The sequence below is a fragment of the Prionailurus viverrinus genome, chromosome E2, assembly GCF_022837055.1.
Source record: "Prionailurus viverrinus isolate Anna chromosome E2, UM_Priviv_1.0, whole genome shotgun sequence".
Classification (NCBI taxonomy): domain Eukaryota; kingdom Metazoa; phylum Chordata; class Mammalia; order Carnivora; family Felidae; genus Prionailurus; species Prionailurus viverrinus.
In genome coordinates this window covers 6,799,194-6,816,043 of record NC_062575.1, presented here as the reverse complement: position 1 = coordinate 6,816,043, position 16,850 = coordinate 6,799,194, and the positions used below count along the sequence as shown (strand labels likewise).

The following is a 16,850-nucleotide window of genomic DNA, read 5'->3' as shown; positions in this document are numbered from 1 at the left end:
CGCGGGTCGGGGGACTGTGGGGCGCGGCGGCGAAGAAAGCCTGGGGCTCGAAGGGAGGTCATTCCCAGCCCCGGAGATCCTCGGGGCGCGGGGGGGGGGGCGGGGGGGGCGGCGGTTTCCCACTCCGGTGTGTGTGTGTGTGTGTGTGTGTGTGTGTACGTTCAGGGGAGGAGGAGAGAGCTCCCGAGTCCCCCCTTTCCTTTTCCGCAAGCAGGGGCGACATTCTCGCCTACATCAAGTGGGGTAACTTTGATTCGCCTCCTCCTCCGGTGGCTCATGTATCGGAGAAAGACTCAGTTGGAGGCGACTCCAGCGAGTCGTGGTTTCCCCAGCGCAGCGCCGAACAGGGGGAAGCGCAGCTCCGGTCCGGATTGCGGGCTGCCGGGCTGGAGAGGCCGGCCCGGCATCGCCGACTTCCCGGGGCGCCCGGGCCCCCTCGCCCAGCCCCGCGGCGCGCAGGAAGGCGCCTCCCGCCAGCCCAGCGCTGCAGCCCGGCTGCTGCTGTCGCTCAAAGGCGCCGACTCTGGCCGCGCCCGCATCGGGGTTCTTTTCCTCCCCGACCTCGGGCCCAGAGCGCGTCCTCCCCCGCCCCCCGCCAGGACGCAGGCCCCAGCCCCCCGCGCCCCCTTTGTGCAGCCAGCTGGAGCCCCGGCTCGGAGCCCCGACTGCCGCCTCTGCTGCCTTCCCGGGCGGGCGCGGAGCGCAGAGAAAAGTTCAAGCCTTGCCCACCAGGGCTGCAGCTGCCTGTTAACCCTCGGAGCGCTGAGGCGCGAGGGAAGGATCGGGGATCCGGGAGAAGGCGGGGGGGAGGGGGGGGGAGGGGGAGGGGGGGGTGCGGTGCGACCGAGACGTGATTGTCCAGCTGCCGCCTCTGGATCTCCAAGATCTCGGGAAGTTTGTGTGCAGGAAAGCATACTCCGAGGAGGCCCGACCGGAGGTGCGGGCCGCTGAGGGGCACGCCCAGCCCTGTTCTGGGGCCTGTGGTTTCTGAGAGAGCAAGGCTACTCCGTCCCCGAGGCTTCCCTTGAAGCCCGTGGGACTCGGGATGAGCTGGCAGCCTACAAGTGGGTGGGTAAGATCAAGGCAGGGCCGGGCAGAGAGGAGGGAAGGAGACAGACAGGGAGTGCTTTCGGGTGCTAGGAATGGGCGTTGAGTTCCTGGCCAGGACTCCTGGGTGCCAGGGGCCTGCGCACATGTGTGAGTGTGCGGGAGAGAGGGAGGGTGAGGCAGGCAGGATCCCAGGCGAGGGCTGGCAGGGATGTGGGGGTGCAGGGCATCGAAGGGAGGCCACTGCTGGATCCATGTTGGGGTTAGACTTTGGAAAGGGGCCAGTGTCCCAGGAACGCAGTGACCATGTAAATGACTTAAAGTGGGGGCTAGTAGGTGGATGCAGGTGTCTGGTGACCGGGTAAGGTGCCTGGCTACGGAGCCCCTCCCCCACCCATGCTTTCCGTCTTCCCTGGATACACAGCCCCCATTCAGAACTGCCCAGTTACACTCTTTTCCTAACAGGGCCTTGCTGCCTGATTCTCTTGGCGGGGGGGGGGGGGGGGGGGGGGGGGGGGGGGGGGGGGCGGGGGGGGGGTGTCCCTGTAACCTCAAGTCCTGCCACAAATCTTATGTCTATCTGTGGACCAGTTTTCCAGACTTTCTGGACTCCAGTGGTCCCTGAGGCTGTATGTGTGTACATATATCCCTATTTAGCAGGACGGTTCAGAGGATGCTTCTGATTCAGAGAGATCCTCTCTGCCATATGCTACTGGTACCACCTTGGGCACGTTGTTGAACATCTCTGGGCTATCTGATTCTCCACTGTAAAATAATCTCTCCGCCTTCCTGGGAACGCCAGGCAGATTGATTGCATTCAACAGGATGTCCTAGGTAATGCATTTACCATGAGGCCTGGCACACTGGGAACTGTTGGTGTCTGGGAGCACTTCCCTCCCACCCTGCCTTTCCCTAGGGCTTTACAGTCCTTTTCTCTCTCAGCGTGCTGGGACCTCAGTCAGGGTCGCAGGGCTGGCCCAAAGTTATGCCTCCTTTTGAGCAAGACAGACCATGTGGCAGCACCCAGCAATCCCTGTGCACCAGGGGCTCCTCACAGGATTCCTTTTGCAAAGCAACTGGTGTGTCTTCTCCTGCAGGGCCCAGCCAGCACAGGTGGGTTCTGCAGGCTCTGAGCTCACTCATTCCTAAGTGTGGGGCAGCAGAGGTGTTACCAGGAATTGAATTGCCTGCTCTCAGAGGCTTGTTTCTGTCTTATATTATTACCCGTAATCAGAGCAATCGTCCACATTAGGACGCTAAGTGATATCCTGGCTGCAACAGCACCTTGCAGAGAAATCATTTTGGTGTAGTTCATTTCATGGGCAAGAAGTTCCAGGCCACCGCTCCGTGTGCCATAGGGAAAAGCGGGGAAAGTCTTAGAGCCTTTGAGTCCACCAGCGAAAACAGAACTTTCTTGAGGCAGAGAGAAAACATACGGAAGGGAAAAACAATGTAATAAAGCAAATTAGTCACTCGGTCCTAAGTGGTGTTCAGGCAAGCATGTATGTGTTTTTCCATCACAGTTGTAATATTCTGGGTCTGGCTTTGGAAGCCATCAATCTCTGTAAGTTTATTGGCTAGGTTGCTCTTTTAGGCATTTTGGAAAGGGGAAGAGGAATTCTAAGCAACAATGGCTGGAAGCTGGCAAAATTGAGAGACAGTGGCCTCTCTTCTCCCCTGGGGTGTTTTGGGAAAGGCTGTCCCAGAAGTGGCCTCTGGCATTTGGCTATGATAAATAATGAGTGTGAAACAAATCAAGGGAGGCATGACATAGAAATTCCACTGTAAATATGATTCCCCGCCCCCCTATTTGGGTATGGCTTACAAGTAGCCAAAAGTTCTAACAATGAATGAGTAATCCCCCAAGAATTAGAATTTTAGGGAGTGGTTCAGGTTTGGAGAGCAGTCACTTGGGAGTGACTAAAAACGTTCCACAGGGTTCTGAGATGTTGATTTAAAATGGGGCTCTTTCTTGGAGGCAGCACCTTGATTTTCAGGATTCTAAATGAGAGCCTGTGTGTTTTTGTACCCCCAGAACATCATATATTGTAGTTTAAGGGCAGTGTTTATTTGCAGAACCTTTCTGATGAGGAGAAAAGATTATGGGAGTAGCAGAGGGCACCCCCAGCCCTGACGTGGGGTCCACATGTGACAACCCATAAGATCTGAAACACACTGGGGAAACAGAGACGTAAGTGGTGAGAAGAGTCAAAGTGGTAGAGTTCAGATGGCTGAACAATTTTTTTAGCAAGTTCCCGAGGAGATTTAATAAACTGCAAGGCTGAATATGTGATCTGGAGTTTATGTAATGCCACAGTCTATATTAAAAGCCCAACAGTCATCTTAGCTAATCTCTTCTGCTCTGCTTCCCTCCCTTCTCTCCTTTGCTATCTTTAGCCCTTGGGTTTTCCATTAAATAAAATCTAATTCCTGCTAGAAGTGTCTCCTATGTGTTATAGTAAAATTGCCTCACAAACCAATGTACCCAATAAGTGCAGTGTCTAGAAGGACTGGCATTTGCCTGTGTGCATCGAATCTCAGTTGGAAGTTTACTGTTTCAGCAAAACTACGGGTAGGCTCTTGAGAATATCCTTCTTTTCTTTCCCTCCTTCCAGAAAGACCGTTGCTTGGTAGACTCCAGTTTATTTCCGTTCAGTGGAAGGGAAGGAAAATGCCAAGCTATGGACTCAGTGACAGTCATATCGTCGAAATAGCCAACAGTGTTTCCTATTTCTTTGTGCCTGTGTCCATCTCTGTGTGTTTTGATCTTGTTTTAATACCTGTTGAAAAATTTCTCCAGAAGAGGGCTCCATCCACAGCATTACAAAATTCTGAATCTACAGCTGCTGTATTTTAAAGAACCTCAGCGTAGTCGCTCTATCAACACACTACTCTTCTCCTTATTCCCAATTATTTTCTGGAAGCTACCCCAATGAGAAGTCCTACCATTTTGCACTCAGTATCTTTCCTCCTTTATTCCCTACTATAGTTGCTTCTGTTCCATCTTATTCTTCAACTACGTTTCCCCTCTGAGTATTAGAGCAGGGAACATTTCAAAGACCTTTGTAGACAGACAATACAAAATGAAATGTGAGGAAGTTCTGAAATTTCCTGGCATTTGATTTCATTTGGACCTGGTTTTTCTCTTTAGGCAGCCAAAAGGCAGGCACAGTTACCCCACTAGGTAACTACCCAGAAGAATGACTCATGAGCCAGATTCGCTCACCCTCCGGCACCAGTTGAAAAGGAGAGGGAAATATGTCTGTCATCCAATTACAATAATCAGTTGGGCAGAATCAAATCAAGTGACCAGTGGTTTTGGCATTGTTTCCACTTAGCTGCGGGCAAGGTGCCCACGCGCCTGACAGAATTGGAGCCTCCTGAAGGTTGCTGCCAATACAGTTGCCCGCAGCCTGTCTCCTCTGTAGCTACCTGGGGATCCCCTGGCTCCTCCTCCCTGAGCAGACAGGACAGATGATGATGGGCTGGACTGTAGGATCCCCTTCACTAGGCACTAAGTAGTGGCTTAGAGTAGAAAGCAGCTGCTCTTCACTCCTGAGAGAAGCAGCTAAGGGCAGGCCAGAGAAGAGAAGAAACGGCATTTCAGACTTGAAACACAGACTGAGGTAGGGTTCGTGTTGGTGATTGGGTCACCCTTTGGCCCAGCAGGTTGAACCTCGAGACACCTGCCTGGCAGTACTAAAGCTCACACATCCCAATTCTGCAACTCTGGCTTCTGGGCAAAGCAGCCACAGGCCAAATGTAGATTCTGGATGTGTTTTGTTGGGCCCAAATGTTTTGAAAAGTTGGAAATCGTACATTAAAAAAAAATCCAGGTCTCCTGCATTTCTTAAAATGTCAGAAGGTCAGGGAACCTGAGAGCTGCCCTCCCACTTGGCCACACTTCACTAGAGGGGAGTTACTACTGCCCCCTTTAGGCGGGACATGCCTCTGTAATTTGCCACAGTCCCCACCAGCCCCTAGTACTCACCCACCGGTTGTACCTGCTTATTTTGCCCCATAGCCATTTGTGTTGGGAACTTCCGCTTTCACAAATTTTGAGACTTAATCGCATTGACGCGGGGTGTGTGGGTGTGTGTGTGTGTGTGTGAGTGATAGGCTATTTGGAAAGGAAGGGACATGCCTCTTTTTGATCACTGTGATTGAACTAGATCGACACTTGCTTTGGAAGAACACAGGGGACTGCACCTCCTTCCTGAGAACATTCCTACCATCAGTGCCGTTGGGTGATTGGGGGTACCCAGAACACCAGGACACCCAGATCATCGCTCCGTGTGTAATAGTTACACCCAGAGAAGTAATGCACCGCAGCTTTGAGTCAGTCAGGGTGTGGGTACAGCGGAGTGTTGGTACAGCCCAAACATTGCTCTGCATCAACAGTCCCAGGGCTCTGGGATGGCTTGTAGGCCCCAGTGCGCTGTTAGACCAGGAAGCATCTGTGCCCTTGGAGTACAGTGACTTTCTGGGCATTGTCATTCCAACAGTGTTGCTCACCCACAGTATGAGTGTCATCAGAACATCACAATAACTTATTGTACTCAGCCCTGTAGGGGACTCTGGGAGCACCGAGCCAGCTCTCAGAGCATTTGTAACTTCAAGGTAACGTTAGTTCCAGAGCTTTGTTGCCTAGAGTACTTTTATACACAGGACATTGTCACCCCTACCACCAACTGGAGTTTGTATGATGTTTTTATAACTGTTTTTAATACTTAACACCCACTATAGTCTACCCATAGTGTTAATGCTGTAATTGATGTCCTCTGGCTCCATAAATACTAGACTAATCTGTCCACCCATCCTATCCCAAGAGGTAAGCCTCAGATAACTTGTTTTCCTTAGCCTCAGACCTCAAAGATCAGGGTAAATATAACTACACATATACAAAAAAAAAAAAAAAAAAAGGTGATTGTTTTTCCTCCGTCAGTTGCCAAGAGAAGTCAAATTCCTGAAAATTAGCATTAGGAATAGGCACGTTTTGACATGTCATGTCTCATTTCAAAGGCCTCAGCAGGCGTCACCCAATCTGCTACAGAAGCACAAAGCCCCTGTGTCTCCCAGCTGAGTGGAGGCCGGGCTGGGGTGCAGGGCCGCAGCTGTTCAGCCGAGAGCAGCCCCTGCCACATGCCTGGGCAGGGCCAGGAAGTGAGCTCAGCCTCTGGAGGAGCCCAGGGACCCTGCAAGGAATGTGGCAGACTCCATCCCTGCCTTCTGCGGCCTCCGGGCCAAAGTCTCTCTCCTCTGGGGGTGACAGGGAACCGCTTCTCCACGAGCTGCCTGACGCGGTGCCTGCAAGTGCCTGGAGCTTGGGCCTGTGTGGTAATCTCCCTCTTAGCAGGAGTAAGGCCTGCAGAAGTTTGCCAGACCCTGCCCGCGGAACCCGTGGATGGCTCAGGCCATACAGGCTCTGCCTTCAACTGCCATGTGCTGCTGGGCATCTGGGATCATCTAACTCAGGGATTGCAAAGGGCAGCCTGTGGGCTAATTCTTGCCTGCAGCCTGTTTTTATAAATAGTTTTATTGGAACATAGCCATGCCCATTCATTTATATAATTGTCTATGGCCGAGCGTGTGCTATAACAACAGAGTTGACACCATATGGCCACAAAGCCTAAAATATTTACTATTTGGCCCTTTACAGAACAAGTTTGCTGACTCCTGTTCTGACTCAAAATGACAGCCAGAGGGACTGTAGGGAACTTTCTCAAGGGGCAGGGAGCCATTAGGGATTCAGTCATCAGGGACTGTCCCCTCCAAGCCCCAAACACTCAAACAACTTGACTTTAAGGAGATTTACCTGGGACTGAGTGGATCAGTAAGTATCTGTGATATCCACAGAGGACCTACTATGTGCTCAGGTTACGACTCCTGGTAAGGCCGACTCAGTCTCTGCTCTCTTGGGGTTCAGGCCTCGAGAGATCCCTGGGCAGTGGAGATCAAGGTCAATTACTGAATAATTCGAAGCAGAGAAACTGCTATGACTGAAGAAGACACAGTTGTGTGAAGTTGTGCTGTTCTCTCCAGTGTGCTGGTCTGTGCCTTGTCTTTCTCCCCCACTAAAATATAAGGTCCATCACAGCACATGCTGTTGTCTGATTGGTTTACTTCTGCATCCCTAGGGCCTAGGACAGTGCTGGTGTACAGCAGGCCCTCAGCAAACGTGAATGAATGAATGAATGAATGAATGAATATAAGAAAGGCATCAGATCCAGATGAAGGACCTGGGAGGCTTCCCTGATAGCCTGATGCTTGATCACAGTCTGGAGGAGTAGTGAGCCTTGCAGACAGGGGAATGCCAGAAGGTGTGGGCAGGGAAAAGCATTCCAGGCAGAAGGCACAGCCTGGGGGAAGTCTCTGTGTGGGGGAGGAAATAACCACGATAGGAGGAGCAGCTGGGTGGTGCCAGAGCCCCTGGGATTTGGCAGCCACCACAGGGATTTTGGTGTTTGTCCTGGAGCAGTGGGAAGCCATTGCAACTAATAAGGGGAGGGTGTGGTGTGACAAGGTCATATTTTCACTTTGGAAAGGTCACCCTGGCTGTAGTGTGGGGAATGGATCGACACCGGGTACGAACGGAAGTGAGAAGCCAGTCCAGGCCTGAGGTCGCAGGAGTAACAGTGCAGGAGAGAGGAAACAGACGCACCACCCAGAGCATCCAAGAGACATTTAGGGCAGAACCTGGCAGGGCTCGGTCTCTGGGTTTGCAGATGGCAGAGCACGGGCCAGGGAGGGGTGAAGTAGCGAGCTTGAGTTCTACTCTTTCAATTGGCAGGGAGCTGCCAATTGCCCAAAGAAGGAACCCAGGTGTTTGACATCATAAGCAGGGTCTGAGGGCCGTTTCCATGGGGCTGTTAGCTAGCCTGCACCAATGCTCCTTGGGAGAGGCATCCCAGGCCCCCATGACACCCATGCTCATGGATCCAGTCCGTGTTCGCACCTGGGACGGGCACTGTGGGGGCCTGGAAGTGCCCTTGTCTAGAGAGACTGATGCGTCGCCTCTATAATTAACCAATCTCTGAGGCTTTTCATGCAAAAGATATTTGGGAGAAACATTGCCAAGCCCTTTAATCGTTTCTTGAACATTCAATCAGCAGCACTAGAAATATTTCTTACATGAAGCAAATAATGATCTACTACTTTCGGCAATCACTTTCCGAATGCTAACAAGTCTTCATTTCTGCATGTTGGATGTGGCCTTGGTGACTCTTCTGTTTCCAGATGCGGTAGAATCTTCAGCTGGGTGCTGGGGAGTAGTATGCTGGTACATGTTTAAAAACTGGCTCTCTCTCTCTCTCTCTCTCAAAAAAAGAAAAAAAAAAAAAGAGCAGCACAGCTATGTTATCCTCCAAAGATGAGGGATACACAGGTGTCTGCTCCTTAAGTATTTATTGAGGAATTTAGGGAATTCGTAGGGAAACAGGATGGGCCTGGAACCTGTTCTCAGGGGGCTTGCTACCTACAGAGGGCAACCACAAGAAAATAAATAGCTGAAATAATACGAATTTGGTAATTGTTACAATAGGAGACAATAGAGACTAAAACAGCTCAAAGGGGTGGTTGCTGTGACCTCCCTCCCATCCTTCCATTTTGCCCTCCCTCCCCCACCACTTGCATCCATGTTTTCTTCTTTCTTCCCATAATTATTAAAATCTACCAGGGGCAGGGACACCTGGGGGGCTCAGTTGGTTAAGCTCCGGTCATGATTTCGCCGTTTGTGAGTTTGAGCCCCGCGTGCATCTGGCTCTGTGCTGACAGCTCAGAGCCTGGAGCCTGCTTTGGATACTGTGTCTCCCCGTCTCTCTGCCCCTCCCCTGCTCATGCTCTGTTCTCTTTCTCTCAAAAATAAATAAACATTAAACAATTAAAAAAAACCCTACCAGGTTCCAAGAATGCTGCTGATTTGGGGATGCAGAGGTGAATACAACACCTGGTCCTGAATAGGGCCCGTGCTGGAGGTGACTCAGGGCCTGTGGTCTGCTAGGACTCAGAGGAACGAGTGTCTCAGCTTGCTTCAGAGAGTTAGGAAGACTTCTGAGATTTTAAGAAGTGAGTTTGAATCCTGGCCAGCTGCGTGCTGTGTGACCTCAGATGAGTTACCTTATTTCCCTCCTCTTCTGTTTCCTCCTCCGTCTGGACAAGGAGAGGGAGTAGGTGTAACTGCCCAGCAGGGTTCCGGTTAAGTCCACGTATGCTCATGACCCCATCCGGTGGCTGACAAATGCTCTATGGATGCTAAAGGAATGTTGGTGTATTAACTTGCACATACTGTGCTCCAGGGGAGCTTGTGGCTTGCAGGCACCACGGGGCCTTGGCCTTGATCATCTGAGTAACCTAGAGGGGAAGAACATGCTCGTGTATTTAAAATGCATGGGCATTAAAAAATAAATAAATGAAGTTTGCTTTCTAGAGAAGGATTTGCCAGTTCCCATATTGGTAGCTCCCCAAAGATGGCTCCCTTTGGGATTTCATGCCTCATAAAATCACTTGATCTGGTGGGATCTTATCTACTAGATGTATCTTCTTAGCAGCTGTTTCCCTGGAGGCTTTTTCAGGGCATTGTGTGTGTGTGTGTGTGTGTGTGTGTGTACATGTGAGCACCGTGAGCACTTATGATTATGATTTAAAATATATCAAAATACCTGTAGCAAATTTACTGTACAATTTATTGCTATGTGCTGGTTGCATACTTTAGCTCAAATCTTTATTGCAAGCCTTAGGGACAACTATTCTTAACCCGTTTTATATATGATGAAAAGAAGTGCAGAGTGGTTGAGTCATTTGCCTAAGGCCACACAGCCCCTAGGAATGCAGACCAGGGATTGGGCCCATGCATTTCTGATTCTTGTGCAAATGAGTTTTCCTCCATATTTCACTCCTGTATGAAAGCTTCCTCCCTTATCCCCCCAAAGGTTGTAAGAGTTTTCTTCCTTGACTATTTTGTTTTCTGGCTCTCCTGGAGTTAAAATGGCTACTTGTAGTGACCCCATTTTTGAATTCCTGGTCTCTAAAAGTGGGCCTGGGACCTGGGCCTCCTGTCTGGGTTAATGATTGCAACCTTCAGAACTGGGTTAGCCCAGGATCAGTTATGTTGTCACTGAGTCCTTGCTGTTGACCAGGGACCACCACCCATCCACACTGCATGCTTTGCTCAGCGAGAATGGCTGTCTTGCTAAGAATAGCCACACAGATGCTGGGACTGAGCCAGGGTGTGGTTCCTCTGTGGCCTCCAGCGCAGGTAAATTCTCTCATGGTAAATTTGCTGGCTGTTTCCTGTCTGCTGCTAAGCTCTGAGGCTGGATGGCATTCCTCCCCGAGGGTGCCGAGGGGCTCCAATGTTCCCTGAGCACCACTGACTACAACAACATTTTCCCCAATCCATAGGAAAATGAGAAATATACAGCCTGCAGCTATATTGAAACACACAGATCTATGGTGCATTGCAACTGAACTGAATCTAACCTGAAGTGTAGTTCTGTTTTACCAGAAGCGTTTTCTTTTTTCCTTTTAATTCAGTTTAAGTGCCTTTAGTCAGGGTAGCCATTGATTCAGTGAACATTTGCTGAGCGCCTATTATGTACCTGGCACTGTCTTATGTACTGGTGGCATAGCAGAGGGGCTCACAGGGCCCCTGTGCAGGTGGGTGGACACATTCTCACCCTGCCCCAGCCCTCACCACTCCACATGGTGGCCTTGCATTGCTGCCTCTCTCAGGACGTTTGGATCTGTGCACCCCAATGTGTACATCTCATGTTTCAGTCATTTAACAAGTATTAGCTGATCAGCCACTGTGTCACAGCATGATGCTTTACACTGGGTTAGCAACAGTGGTTAAGAAAGACGGGATTGCCTGCCTTCACAGAGTCTACCTTCCAATGATGGAGAGAGGCAGTAAACCACAAAAATAAGTAAATATAATTTTGGATAGTGATAGTGCTGTAAAACAATTGCATTTGGAAAGTCAGTTGCTCTGAGTTTATCCACAGCCCTCCCTTGGGATGGAAAGTTCATTGTTCTGATGTGATGACCTTTTTAGTTTCAGGGATGAAATGTCCTATTGTTTGTAAATGAAGTTAGCTAACTACTGCCTATCACAGTTTTATCTTCAATTTATGATGGTAAATAGAGTGGCAAAGTGTTGTTGCCAAACCTTTGTCCATTCTCTATTTTTAGTTTTTCTTGAAATTTTGCTTTTGGGAATCTAAAGATACGGCAACCAAAGATTTGCACTACAGGTGGGTAATCTCTTTCTGCAAAGAATAAAATATATATCTATAGAATAAAAATATGTCTCTCTTGCAGCTACTCAACACTATCCATGTAGTGTGAAAACAGTTACATACAGTATGTAAACAAATGGGCAGGGCTGTATTTCAATAAAACTTTATTTACAAAATCAGGCAGAGCTGGATTTGGCCTTCAGGCTGTAGTTTGCCAACTTCTGATCAAATCCATTAGCCGCCTTACTGGTTGGTTAAACTGGGATAGGGTCAAGGCCAAGGAGAGAGACGAGATGTTTTCTCTGGCCTGTTGTTACCATGAGAACTGTGGCATTTCTTTAGGGACACAGTATCACTTGATTATTCTACGTTAGCTTTGTTCAAGGTAAAGATTAACCATGAAACATCATTCTCAGACCAGCTCTAAACTATCTAATAATTTAGCTTTTGTAGTAATTATCTGGACTACAATTCTTAAGGCTTCCTTGCCACCCAAAAGTATATTGATGTTAAACACTGTATCTTAGGTTGTGTTCCCCCAAACAGTGACGGAGATACAGGCTTGGATGCAGGGAGCTAATCTGAGAGATGATCCCGAGGCACAGAAGTGAGGAACACGAAACAAGAAGAAGGAAAGCCAATAAAGAACGTGTCATTGAGCTGGTTATGGTCATGAGCAACTAGGGCTCCTTACTGCCGGGGCCCCTCAGCACTGTGTGAAACTTGCTTCAGAATGGTCCCTTTGTAGGATGGGAGGCTGGGGTGAATATCCACTATCCCAGTCTTCCGTTGGTCAAGGGTGGCCCCTGGCACCATTAATTTCTCTGTGTTTCCCCACTGAACCTTTGTGGCTCTGGAGGAGCAACCATGGTTTTGGAAGAGTACTGAGTGGAAAAGTAGGTGTGGCATGGACTTAGACTGGCAGTATATGTCCTGGGTAGGGCATGAGTATGTAAGAGATTTCAGTTGCCTCCCTTACACGTTACTGAAAACTTCCTTAGTAGAGCCAATGATAAAGGAAAGGGTCATGGTTGTTTTTTTTTTTTTTTTAAACCTGCTGAGTTTGGTTTAGTACCTACCTGCAGGTACTCTCTTTCCCACTAGATGGTACCAGTATGCCAAAGCCCTGGAATGCTACCTTAGGGCCTCATCATTGACATGGATGTATTCCCACTACTTATGAACAATTAAAGGATAAGCATGTTGAGATTGGAGGAACAGACTACAGATATTTGGGGGACAGACGGTGGCAGGAAAGTGGAGGTTGTCTAAATAGTTACCCTCATTCGTTCATTCACTCATTCACCAACAAATCTTATTGCCCACCCACTAAGTACTTCAACGCTTTTCTCGGTGTTGGGAATACAGATAAAAGCAGTGTACACGAAGTCCCTAAGTCCCTAAGCTGGTTGGGAGAGAGATAATAGAAAACGAACCCATAGATGCATGATGTCTGTCATGTGTTGAGTGCTGTGGAGAACAAAGTCAGTGAAGGGATGGACAAGGCAGGGAGAGCACAGCCCCTCTGGTGTCTGTCTGCCTGTCTTGTCAGCTAGTAGGGTGAAAGATTATTTCCATCTGTTTCCTAAACCCCATTCTGCCTCTCACCAACCTCTTGTGATTATGCTTATGTGGTTTATTTTCACAACGAGACTGTGAGCTTGTGGAGGGCAGAAGTCGTGCTTGGCCAACTGGAACCCGCTGCAGCCCACGTCAACCAACTGCTTGTTGGTTGATTTCATTTGTTGGGATTCATTCTGGATTGTTATTGTTGTGGACACACAATAGAGTCACACTTTACTCGGGGGTTAGAGTATTTTAGAATATAAAGTCTAGGTTTAAGGCAAACACAGAGTTGTCATTAACCTTGAACTATCTTAAGTTGCCCACTAAATTGCAGTGTGTGTGGTTTTGTGTATGCATCCCTGTACTGTAATCAATATGTAACAATGTATAATGGAAGCCATAACGTACAGTGCATAATAAAGAATATAGGCAAGATATAATTTTATGGAATTTAATTGCAGTACTTAAATTGTTCTTTTTCCTTCTCTTTTTGGTGGAAGAGCTGGATTTCCATTAGTTAAATGTGCATATGATAAGCCTTCATTGTATTCATTCAAGCTGGTTTCTTAATCATACGATTCCCAGCAGGCTGTGTACTGGGGAGGGCAAGAGCTGTGTTCTCTGTGCTCTGTTCATCTTTGGGTTCCCACCACCAGTCACATGGTTTGGGGCAGAGGAGCAGCCTATTAGGTCATAACAGTAGTAGCAGCAGTAATGGGGATACACATCTAAGCAGGGCTTACTCGGAGCTAGGCCCTGTGTGAGTGCTTTCGATGTATTAATTAGCGCATTTAGTCCTCCTAAAGCCTCTTTGGTGTATCTACTATGATTTTAATTCCATTTCACAGATGGGGACATTCCAGGATAACTGGGTAAAGGTCACACAGCTTTTGAGCTCTGGGGCTCACATTCAAACTTGAGCAGTCCTGGACACAAAAGGCCATATATATTGTATGATTCCGTGAAATGGAAAGAATTGTTCAGAACAGGCAAATCCATAGAGACAGAGGGCAAGAGCAGTGGTTGCCTAAGACCCGGGGTGGGAGGAGCAGGGAATGGGAAGTGGGGTTTCTTTTTGGGGGGTGGTGGAAGTGTTCTGGAATGATATAGTGGTGATGGTTGCACAAGTCTGTGAGCCTACTAAAACTACAGAATTTTATACGTTAACAGGTTCAACTTTATACAATGTGGATTATGTTTCAGTAAAGTTGTTGTTAGGGGCTCCTGGGTGGCTCAGTCGGTTAAGCTTCCAACTTCGGCTCAGGTCATGACCTTATGGTTCGTGAGTTTGAGCCCCGCATCGGGCTCGCTGCTGTCAGCATAGAGCCCACTACATATCTTCTGTCCCCCACTCTCTGCCCCTTCCCCCCTTGTGCTGTCTCTCTTTCTCTCTCGAAAATAAATAAGCATTAAAAAAAAAATAAATAAAGCTGTTGTTAAACAGAAAAGCAAGCAAACCTCAGGCAGTCCAACCTCAGGGCTCTTGCGTGGCCACCCCTGACCCTTTCCTGCTCAACAAGTGCCTGTGACATTCTACTGTCTTTACCTGCATTAACCCTGCTATTCCTCAACAGGTGCCTATCATCCACTTCATTTCAGAGATCAGAAAACTAATGCAGACATATACTGAGGAACTTGGGGCTGGCAGTTCTGGGCCTGAAGTATACCAGTTTTCACACGTTTCATTTTTCATTTTATTTTTTCAATGTTTATTTACTTTTAAGAGAGAGAGAGACAGAGAGAGTATGAGTGGGGGAAGGACAGAGAGAGAGGGAGACACAGAATCTGAAGCAGGCTCCAGGCTCTGAGCTGTCAGCACAGAGCCTAAAGTGGGGCTCAAACTCACAGACCACGGGATCATGACCTGAGCTGAAGTCGGCCGCTTAACCGACTGAGCCACCCAGGCACCCCTCACACATTTTATTAATTAAAAACAACCCTGGTAAACCAAAGCTGCAGGCAACTTGGCCCATCAGAAATAAAGCAATGTTTTGCAGATTTGCAAAGTGGATTAAGATCCCTCTCTGCTCACTGGTCATTCTTCCTCCCTGGCCCAGGCCGGTCTGGTGTAGAGTACTGGCAGTAAGGCCCAGAGACTTTAGGGTCTTAGTGTGTGTTAGTGAGGCTGATTTCTAAAAGTAATAAACATAAGTGGCCCAGGAAAGGGGAGAATAGGGGGAGGGGGAGAGAGCTAATTGACATGCTAAGTGTCATTGTATTCAAGTTGACACCAGATTGCTGAAAGGATTTATCCAAATTAACAAGAATGTTTGGCACCCCTTGGCAGGCTCAGTTGAAGACTTCATGGCCTGGCAATGAGAAGGCATCTGAGGTCTAAGGCAGGGGAAGGAGCTCTTTGCTCCTACACTTGGCACTCAGCATCTCCAAATCCAGGCCCCCACCCCAACGAAAACATTCCCCCATCAGCACCTGCCACCCCCACCAGATGTCTCTTGATTCCCAAGCTTCCTAAACATGAAATATATTCCTCTCTGTCTTCACTCTTGTGTTGATGATTTGTATTTCTCTTTCATGCTTAAAATGCAGAGGGATGAAGTCATTAGCGGAGCACTGTACAGCAGGAAAGGGCAGCAGGGCTTGCCCCTGGATCAGTCCCAGGATGCCTATTTTGTGCTCCTGGAGGGTGTGGATTTATAAAGACAAAGCTGAGGGACTGTAAATGTCTTCCCGAATCTCTAGTCTGGAGGAGCAGCTGCAATTTGGGCTGGAACAGGAGCTGGGATTGAAAGGGTTCTGGCTGAGATCTGGTTTCCCAGGTGGCTGGCCTCCGGGTGGCAGGGACTCTGCTGGGCCCCCTGGATTCCTTAAGCTTTCCCAAGTAACAACAGGTGACTATACAAAACCATATGCGTCTATGATTTTCCAATGTACTGTTTTGTATTCTGAAGAGGTACTGCTTCCAAAAGAGGTTATTAATAAGGGTTCTGGGAAAAAATAAAATATTGCCTGACCCAATATTTTGGGAAACTCTGGACTTACCCATAGAAATGAAACAGGTTGTGTTTTGTTTTCCACAACTGAATGTCTCTGAGGCTTTAGTGAGCATTTGAGGCTCAAAGAGGGGCTCCCTAAGGCTGCATTTCCAATGCTGTTGCTAAATTCCCAGGGGTAAGGGAACTCTTGCATAGAGTATGTCACTAGATAGTGACGCACAGGCTACATGTGGGAAACAAATTGTGGACTCTGGGGTCTCCGAGTTTGGGCCTTCACCATCAGGACCAGCAGTGTCAGCATCACCTGGGAGCTTATTAATGCAATCGTCCACCCAGCATCTACTTATTCAGAACTTCTGGGGTAGATCCTGCAACCTGTATCTTCACACATATGCCCTCCAGGGGCTTCTGATGTTCCCTCAAGTTTGGAAACTGCTGCTCCAGTGGGTTTTGTGGGGAGGGAGACCTTCCTGATGTTGTGCTGGGTGAAGGAGGGAAACATTTGCCAGGCTCCTCCGAAGAAAGTGGAGATTACAAAATGCAGACCACAGAGATATGGGAGTGGAGGCTGAAGGTTCTGCTCTATCCCATTATGGCCATGGGGTATTTACTTCTGGGAGACCCTAAGCTGTGTTCACAGAATGCCTTCAGGGACAGCTGTGGTCCACACAGACAGTCCAGAAGACCTGGCATGATGACAGAAGAGGCATCTGGGAAGTCTGTGTAGGGGTGGCAAAACTCATCTTAGGTTTTTATCTGGGATTCTTTAAAAAAAAAGATTAATAGGAGAAAAGCCAGCAGCTTATTAATATGTATACTACATATATACATAGTAGATACCCAGGGAAAACATGAGTAACTTGCAGAGTTGGCTTGGAACTCCAGCTTAGATACCATCTTAAGCTAAAGACAAGAAAGAGAAAGGTGTGGGGAGGCCAGTTGTGAGGATGTAATGGGATTGAAAACTAGAATGAGGTTTGTGACGCAGGGTTAAGTCAGTGCCTTCTCCACTGATAAGGATCTGAAGTTGTCTATAGGGGATAGTATC

General features: G+C 48.5%; 1 protein-coding gene across 2 annotated transcripts in view; it reads left to right on the top strand.

Moving 5' to 3' along the window:
- CDH13 (cadherin 13) overlaps positions 1-16,850 on the top strand; it is a 1,034,896-nt gene that overhangs the window by 392 nt on the left and 1,017,654 nt on the right. The window lies entirely within an intron of this gene.